Below are 9,871 nucleotides of genomic sequence, written 5' to 3' on the forward strand. Positions count from 1 at the left end.
GATCTACATGCCATCAAGTACCTCCCACTAAAACTCAAAGGACCGGCTCGGCATTGGCTGAATAGCTTGCCAGCAAACTCCATTGGCAGTTGGGAGAATTTGGAAGATGCATTCCTTGACAACTTCCAGGGCACTTATGTGCGACCACCGGATGCTGATGACTTGAGTCACATAACCCAGCAACCAGGGGAATTGGCCAGGAAATTCTGGACCCGGTTCCTAACTAAAAAGAACCAAATTGTCGACTGTCCGGATGCCGAGGCCTTAGCGGCATTCAAGCATAACATCCATGACGAGTGGCTCGCCCGGCACCTCGGCCAAGAGAAGCCGAAGTCTATGGCAGCCCTCACAACACTCATGACCCGCTTTTGCGCGGGCGAGGACAGCTGGCTGGCTTGCAGCAACAACACATCAAGAAATCCTGGCGATTCAGATGCCAAAGATAGCAACGGCAAACCCCGACGCAACAAACATAAGCGCCGCTAACATGGTGGACAGGCCGAAAATACGGCAGTCAATGCTGGATTTAGCGGCCCTAAGTCCGGTCAGCGGAATGGGCAACTCAAAAATGACAATTCGGGTCCGTCCAGTCTGGACCGCATACTCGACCGCCAATGCCAAATTCATGGCACCCCAGGAACGCCAGCCACCCATACCAACAGAGAATGTTGGGTCTTCAAACAAGCCGGCAGGGCAGGTGCCAAAAACAAAGATGGGGGGTCCCAAAGCGATGTGGCGACGAAGAGCCCAGATCACTGAATACAGGAGGGCAAAAGAAATTCCCCCACAAATCCAAGGTGAACGTGGTAAACAGCACCCACATTCCCAATCCGGACCGGATGCCCACCCTTAGGGATGCCGACTTAACGGAACTAGTCGTCCTAGAATATAAACTAGGGCCGATAACCTTCAACCGCACGGATCGTCCGGTTAACGCCAATCAGGGCAATCCAGCCGCACTAGTCCTCGAGCCAATAATTGACGGGTTCCACCTCACACGAGTCCTTATGGATGGAGGTAGCAGTCTAAACTTACTTTACCAGGACACAGTGCGCAAGATGGGCATCGATCATTCGGTGATCAAGCCCACTAAATCCACCTTCAGAGGCATTATACCAGGAGTGGAGGCCAGCTGTACAGGCTCCATCGCCCTTGAGGTAGTCTTCGGATCACCAGACAATTACCGTACCGAAGAGTTAATCTTTGAAATCGTCCCCTTACGTAGTGATTATCAGGCACTGCTCGGACGAACCGCGTTCGCTTGATTCAACGCGGTGCCACATTATGCCTACTATAAGCTCAAGATGCCTGGTCCACGCGACGTCATCACAGTTAACGGCAAGGCCAAACTTTCCTTCGGCACCAAAGAGTATACCGATGCCTTAACAACAGAAGCAACGAGCGGCACCTTGCAGCTGAACCTCGAGTCGACGGCCAGGCTCCCGGACACCGCCAAAGGACTCCGAGCTACTTCGTGGCAGGATAGCTCGGCTCGTCTAGAACTCAATTAAACACTCCGGCGAAGGCCAGGACAGGCCGCATACAGCGGCTCAACCGCTCTCCGGCACACAAACATTTCTTACATTCCCTTTGCAGGTTCACCTTTGCGCCGACTAGGATTGGCGATAGGGAAGCAGCTCGAACGTGCAAGGGAATCCTCAGATATTCCCCGCAATGAAGTATCCGACTATACTCTGGCTCCGCACACAGCTTCTTCCCCCCGGTCTCAGCAGGTTCCACAGTCATACCTCCTTTTTATCACATTACCTGTACTCATACGCACCGACGTACTATTCAAATACAACATGTGGATTTATATGACGCTTATCTGCTGTTATTTCTTATTAAAATTCTTTTGTCAAGTGGCATCCGTACACCGCGACATGCCTTAAAACATGCCAAGGGCTTCGTTTTACCCATAATACAACAATAAAGTCCGAACACCTTCACGGAAGTTCGGCACCCCGAACCTATAGCATTATATGCATCAGCTCCGATTCATGTCTTGGGTCAATAGTTGGGTTTGCCCGGCTCCCATGTTTTGGTACCTTACGTTCCGCTATATCGGCTAAGGTAGCACTGGGAGAACTACTGCGATTGTGTCCCGGTTCTTCCGGACGAGCACCTCAGTAGAGAAAGCCGAAAACTGACTGTCATGATACGGCGAGAGCTGGTCAGCTGTTCGAGAGGTTGTAAAATCTTTAAGGATTTCTCCCGCATAATGCCATAACCAATGCAGCGTGCGATGGATCGGTTCTTCTTCCGATCAGGTGCTTATAGAGCCCCTCGTGCGGTCTTCCGAACACCAGGGGCTGCGCCTACCTTCCTAAAGCTCCTATGGCTAAGTGAGAGTGATAAAGCCCTATAGTCCGATTGCCTGGTTCGTTGCGCTGAACACCTCCTTCGAAGGACCCAAAACTGGGATAAAGAGTGATCAGGTTTATCCCGAACACCCCCGTACTTCCTACGTTGGGGCAGAAGCCGACGACTGGCCAACTCTCAGGATTAATATATAAAACGGCCGCGCAGGAGGATAAACTTTTATATAACAGGCAATAAATAATTGAAATGACCTTGTTCAACATTACAAAGGACAACATGATTTGCATTCATGGAAATATAATGTCCTTGGTGCATAGCTCCGCTGCAAGGTAGGATCCTTTCAGGACACTTTCATAATATAATTCGGGCTTGCGGTGCTCCTTCCCCTCTGGCGGTCCTCGGTCATCAGCTTTTCAGCATCCATCTTCCCCCAGTGCACCTTTGCGCGGGCGAAGGCCATTCGCGCACCCTCTATACAGACCGACCGCTTGATGACGTCAAGTCGAGGGCAAGCACTTACAAGCCGCTTCACGAGCCCGAAGTAGCTGCTTGGAATCAGCTCGGCGGGCCATAGCCGGATAATCAAATCCTTCATGGCTAGTTCCGCCGCCTTATGCAGTTCGATCAGCTGTTTCAGTTGATCGGCAAAAGGCACCGGATAATTCGATGCCAGATACTGCGACCAGAAGAGCTTATCCGCAGTATTCCTTTCTTTGGCTCAGTATAATTGGGCGGCATCCGATATGCTGCGGGGCAGCTCTGCAAATACCCCTGGAGAAATCCGAACTCAAAATTAGATACATGAGTTTCTCCTCGAATACTTGCTTTACATGGAAAAAGCCTTACCCGCCGCGATTTTCCTCGCCTCCTCGATCTCCTGCAGGGTGCTTTGGGTATCCCCCAGGCATCGCTCATGGCCTGATGAGCCTTGGTGAGTTCGGATTCTTTCTCTGTTAAACTCTGCTCCAAGGTCTCGCATTTCTTCACGGCCTCTTGAAGCTCCTGCTCAGCTTCAATAACCCTGGCCTCGTGCTTCTCACGAAGAGCCTACTCTGCGGCTGCCTTTTTCTCGGCCTCGGCCACAGCCCTCTTAAGAGCCTCGACTTCGGTCATCATCCCTAGCGCAAATCATGAAACATATTTTAACATACTGAAAATTCGTTCGCAATAAACGCAAACAAGACTTGCACATACCCTGTTTATCTCCCAACTGCTTTTTCAACTGGCCAAGTTCTTCTTTGGCCCGCTCCAGGCTTTGATTCAGTCCGAAGACCTCCGCAGTATGAGAGGCAGCAGCCGCTACAGACGCCTGCTTATAAAAGAAGCGAAATAGATGTCATCAAGTGAGTCTTCCTGCGAACATAAATTTGATCCTCTGTCCGGTTCTTTCTTTCACCGAACAGTGTATCAGGGGCTACTATCCATACCATGACACCCTTCGAAACCACATAAAACATACCTCAAAACCTTTTATAAGGCTGGTACAGTCTTCATTCAGTCCACTCTCAGCAGACTGAATCTTCTCAATCACCGCACCCATAAGGGCACGGTGTTCATCGACGATGGAGGCGCTCTTCAGCGCTGCCAACACAACATCCAACACCTCTGGTTGGACAGAGGTTGCCGGTGGAATAGGAACGCCCCCTCCAGCCGAGGGAGGCCGCCTGCTTGATTCTGGATCCTTATTGGTCTCCGGAATTGCATCCGGCTGGGAGCCGAATTCAAGATGGCCCCCGCCGTCAACTCCCATGGGAATCTTCTCCCCCATGTGTCCGGCCCCTGAAGTTTGACCTCCAGGCGCCGTCTTCACGTTCTTTTCCTCCCCTCCTTGGCCGTGGTCCTTCTGGGACGAAGCCTCGGTGTTATTCACCTGTTTGGGGGAAGGGGCCTTCGGGGGCGTCCCGCTCTCCATAGCATCCGAGATCAGCAAATCCTCTGAATAGGATTGTTTGGTGCGGGACCTCGCCGGACTACAAAAAATATGGCTCAGGTTAAAATATTATGCCATGATGAGTTCGGACACACAAACATATTCGGACTTTATATACTCACGAGTTCACCAGGGGCTGGGCCCTGGGATCCCACGCTGGGCTGCTGTCGGCGGCGTCAGTGGACTCTTCCGCAAGAGGATCTTTTCCCCTCTTAGGCGACTCGGCCTCCAAGTGTATGGAGGCCATCCTCTTCTTTCTTCTCCCTTCTGGGGATTCGTCTTCCTCCTCCTCCTCGTCCTCTTCGGAGGCAGAACGGGCAGTGGAGCCTTCGGATATCGTGTCCGAAGTACCGCGGTGACAAAGGCCGCCCCGGGTCTTTTTGGCCTCCTTCTCGGCCTTCTTCTTCGGCGCCTTGTAAGGCGCCGGGAGCAGCATCTTCGTCAGAAGTGGGCCGGCCGGTTCTTCGGGCAGCGGGGCCGGATAGTGTATCCGCTCCGCCTTCTTCGTCCAGCCCTAGGAGAGTTGTGGAAAACACATTAAGCATTTCCCTTGGGTTATGCGGATAAAACGTATGATGACTTACCGAGCTTGCAGGGCGGGATAGTTGGTACCCGCGGTCCTCGGTTGAGTCCGGCCATGACTTGCTGGACTTGAAAAGCACCTTCCAGATGTCTTTGTGCGAGGAGCCAAAGAGCTCTCGCAGGGTTTGGTGCTTGGCCGGATCGAATTCCCATAGATTCCAAGCCCGGTGTTGGCAGGGCAGGATCTGGCGAACTAACATCACTTGGACTACATTGACAAGTTCGATGTTCTTGTCTTCCATATCTTTAACACGTGTCTGGAGCACCGACAGTTCATCGGACGAAGACCAGTTCAGGCCCTTCTTGAGCCAGGACGTAAGCCGCAGAGGGGCTCCAAATCGGAACTCGGGAGTAACGGCACATTCCGTGCCGCGCGGCTCGGTGATGTAGAACCACTGCTGTTGCCACTCTTTGACGGAATCATTAAAAGTACCTGTTGGCCATGTGACGTTGGGCATCTTGCTCACCATAGCACCCCCACACTCGGCGTGCTCACAGCCCACTACCTTGGGCTTCACATTGAAGATCTTCAGCCATAAGCCGAAGTGTGGCGAGATGCGGAGAAAAGCCTCGCACACGATAATGAATCTCGAGATATTGAGGAAGGAATTGGGGGATAGATCATGAAAATCGATCCCGTAAAAATACATGATGCCGTGAACGAACGGGTGGAGGGAAACCCTAGCCCGCGGACAAAATGAGGGAGGAATACAACCCTCTCGTGGGGTTCCGGAGTAGGGACAATCTGTCCCGCCGTCGGGAGATGGTGGCTGATTTTCTTGGCCAGGTACCCGGCCTCCCGAAGCTTTTTGATATCCTTCTCCCGGACGGTAGAGGCCATCCACTTGCCTCCTGCTCCAGACATTTTCGGAAGGCCTTTGTGGGCGGAGAAGATGAACGCTTGGGCGCTGGAGCTCGAGCGAAGGGGAATGAATCGGGAAGAAGAAGGCGTGGGTGCGAAAAGGAGTCCTTATCCCCTTATAAAGGCAGCAGGGATTCTGCGCCTCCCCACTTGCCTGGTAAACGCGCTAATTCCCCAAGCGTCGTGATTGATGGTGCGGTTGGGTTACCCATACCAGTATTGAAGAGAATCCCGTGATGAGGGGACACGATCTCTGCTTCGACAAGACGTGCCAAGAAAACCGCCTCGCAATATGTGCAATAGCTGGTTGAGAAAAACAGTTCGAATAATGGCCGGGCCGTGGCGTGGTGCCACGCTATGAAGTTGTGAGCAGATTAGATTTGTGGAATATTATACTCTGTACGGTGGTATGTGGAATTTGTTTTGCAGAGCCGGACACGATCCTCGTGTTCAAAATCTTCTATGGAGTATTCAAAGGAGGAACCCGCCTTGCAATGCCGAAGACAATCTGCGCGCCGGACTCATCGTCATTGAAGCCTGGTTCAGGGGCTACTGCGGGAGTCCTGGATTAGGGGGTCCTCGGACTGCCGGACTATACACTTTGGCCGGACTGTTGGACTATGAAGATACAAGATTGAAGACTTCGTCCCGTGTCCGGGTGGGACTCTCCTTTGCGTGGAAGGCAAGCTTGGCAATACGGATATGTAGATCTCCTCCCTTGTAACCGACTCTGTGTAACCCTAGCCCCCTCCGGTGTCTATATAAACTAGAGGGTTTAGTCCTTAGGACGACAACAATCATAACCATAGGCTAGCTTCTAGGGTTTAGCCTCTACGATCTCGTGGTAGATCAACTCTTGTAATACTCATATCATCAAGATCAATCAAGCAAGAAGTAGGGTATTACCTCCATCGAGAGGGCCCGAACCTGGGTAAACATTGTGTCCCCCGCCTCCTGTTACCATCTGCCTTAGACGCACAGTTCGGGACCCCCTACCCGAGATCCGCCGGTTTTGACACCGACACCCAGGTGAGTTGTCCCACCTCGGTGGCCTCCCGCACCCCCTCCTTGCACTATAAATTCCCAAATATTCCGAAACCCATCGGGGTTACCCTAGATAAGAAGTTCCGCCACCGCAAGGCTCTATAGCCACCAATCAACAATCTAGACCCGTTCCGGCACCCTGCCGAAGGGGGGAATCATCACCGGTGTCCATCTTCATCATCCCGGTGGCCACCACGATGAGGAGGGAGTAGTCCACCCTCGGGGCTGAGAGTTTGTACCAGTAGCTATGTGTTTAATATCTCTCTCTCTCTCTCATGATCTCTATCATGGGCTTTGTTAATATAGTCGGATCATATGATGTTTCTACTCTCTATACTCTTGTTATGATGAATTGAATCTTTACCCTTTGAAATTTTGTCTTGTTGGACTGAATATTCAGAGATGAGAACACATGATATATGTCTTGCGGTATGAATACTTGAGGTGAAAATTGGGGTATCTTATCGATTCACTTGATATATGTTATGGCATTCAACTCGCGGATCCCCGCGGTGATATTGGGGTAATCTATGCATAGGGGTTGATGCACGTTTTTCTCCAACGGAAAACTTCGGGGTCTCTTTGTAGTTCTTTGTGTGGATTGAGTATTATGAATATGAATTTGCTTTGGTGTTATCTTAGTACGAACTCTTGATTAGATCGATCAGAAAGAATAGCTTGCATTATTCTAGTATTAACTCTAGGATAGATCGAACGGAAAGAATAGCTTTGAGTTGGTTTCGTACCATACAAACAACTTCTATCCTTTGTTCTCCGCTAATAGGAACTCGGGAGTGATTCTTTATTACACTTTGAGGGATAATCATATGATCCAACTATGTTAGCATTGTTGAGAGTTTGCACTAGCGAAAGTACGAAACCTAGGCCTCATTTTTAAGCATTGCAATATCGTTTTTGTGCCCGTTTACTAATTGCTACCTTGATGTTTTTATTTATTCAAATTATAAAAATATATTTCTACCATCCATACTACACTTTTATCACCATCTCTTCGCCGAACTAGTGCACCTATACAATTTGCCATTGTATTGGGTGTGTTGGGGACACAAGAGATTTCTTGTATTTGGTTGCAGGGTCGTTTGAGAGAGACCATCTTCATCCTACACCTCCCACGGATGATAAACCTTAGGTCATCCACTTGAGGGAAAATTGCTACTGTCCTACAAAACTCTGTGCTTGGAGGCCCAACACGAGTCTACAAGAATAAAGTTGCATAGTAGACATTGATAGCTTACACGGTCTTCATGGCATCCCGAAAACTCTGACACTATTTTCAAGAGTGTTCGATCACGGTGGCATCTGAAGTACCACTTAACGACATCATAAACAACAGGACGCCACCGGCCGCATAACTAAATGGGCCCTTGAGCTCTTACCATTTGAAATAATATACAAGCCACGCTGCATTATTAAGTCTCAGGTGTTGGCTGACTTCGTCGCCGAGTGGATGGAAGCCAAGCTCCCTAAGGAGTACAGTTCATACTCTAACTGGGTCATGTACTTCGACTGCTCTAAGATGCTAGCCGGACTGGGGGCTGGCATCATCTTGAATTCCCCACGGGGGACACAGTCCGCTACGTGCTGCAAATCATGTATGCGGACTCTAATAACGCGGCCGAATACGAGGCACTTCTACATGGTCTCCGCATGGCTGTCTCCATGGGCATACAACACCTCGAGGTGCGCGGCAACTCAAACCTCGCCATATCTCAGGTAAATGGAGAGTTCAATGCAAAAGATCCAAAAATGGCGGCATATTGAGCCGCCGTATTAAGAATGTCGGCTCGGTTCGAGGGGCTTGAATTTCACCACGTCGCTCGAGACAGTAACCAGGCAGCGGATATACTCGCTCGTATGGGCGCCAAGAGCGACCCTGTCCCGCCTAATACCTTTGTGGAAAGGCTCTTCAAGCCATCCATAGTATGGCAGGACGAGAGCAGAGACACCAGTATGGACCTGATTACGCCCCCAGTAGCCGAACATAATACATATATCATCTGGGGTTTGGCTACTGAAATAACACCCTCTTCTCATGAGATCATGGCCGTTATCACTCCATGGACTGAACCCTTCCTCGCCTACCTTAATAGGCAGGAGCTTCCTGATGATCAAAATGTGGCCCATCACATAGCTCGGCGTTCTAAAGCCTACAAAGTTCACGAAGGTGAACTGTATAAGAAAAGCACTACCGGAGTTCTCCAAAGGTGCATCTCCGAAGAGGAGGGGCGGCAACTCTTGGCAAAAATACATGCTGGTCTGGGCAGCCATCACGCCGCAGCCCGTGCCCTCGTAAGCAAAGCCTTCTGGATAGGTTCTTCTGGCCGACGGCCCGAGCAGACGCACAAGCCCTTGCCAATGTTGTGTGGGCTGTTAGCTTTTCGCCAATCAAAGTCATATGCCCCCCACTTCCTTAAGAACAATCCCCATCACTTGGACCTTCGTGGTCTGGGGGATAGATATGGTCGGACCCCTTAAAGGGGGAAGCCACAAAAACAAATATTTACTGGTTATGGTGGATAAATTCACTAAGTGGATAGAGGTCAAACCAGTAAAGATGGCTGAAGCAAGGCCAGTGATTGACTTTATATCCGGTGTGGTACATCATTACGGTGTCCCGCACAGCATCATCACTGGTAATGGCTCCAATTTCATAGCTGATGAGGTGAAAAAATCGTGTGCTAACTTGGGCATTAAACTCGACTATGCATCCGTCTACCACCCTCAAACAAACGGTCAGGTGGAATGGGCCAATGGCCTGATAATGAGCGGCATTAAACCCAGACTGGTGCGCTCCCTACGGGAGTAAGATAAGCACTGGGTCGAGGAACTCGATTCCGTGCTCTGGGGGCTGCAGATTACGCCTAATCGAACGACCGGATACACACCTTTCTTCATGGTGTACGACACAGAAGCTGCCATGCCCTGCGACATTATTCATGACATATAACGTCGGCGACCTTGTCTTGCGTCTCCCGGAGAAGAAGAAGGATAAGCTCAAACCAAAATGGGAGGGCCCCTTCATCATAGATGAAGTTCACATAGGAGGAGCCTATCGCCTTCGTAATGCATCGGATAATCGCCTTGAGCCGAATCCATGGAACGCTGCTCGG

This window comes from Triticum aestivum, chromosome 7D, assembly GCF_018294505.1.
Source record: "Triticum aestivum cultivar Chinese Spring chromosome 7D, IWGSC CS RefSeq v2.1, whole genome shotgun sequence".
NCBI classification, from domain to species: domain Eukaryota; kingdom Viridiplantae; phylum Streptophyta; class Magnoliopsida; order Poales; family Poaceae; genus Triticum; species Triticum aestivum.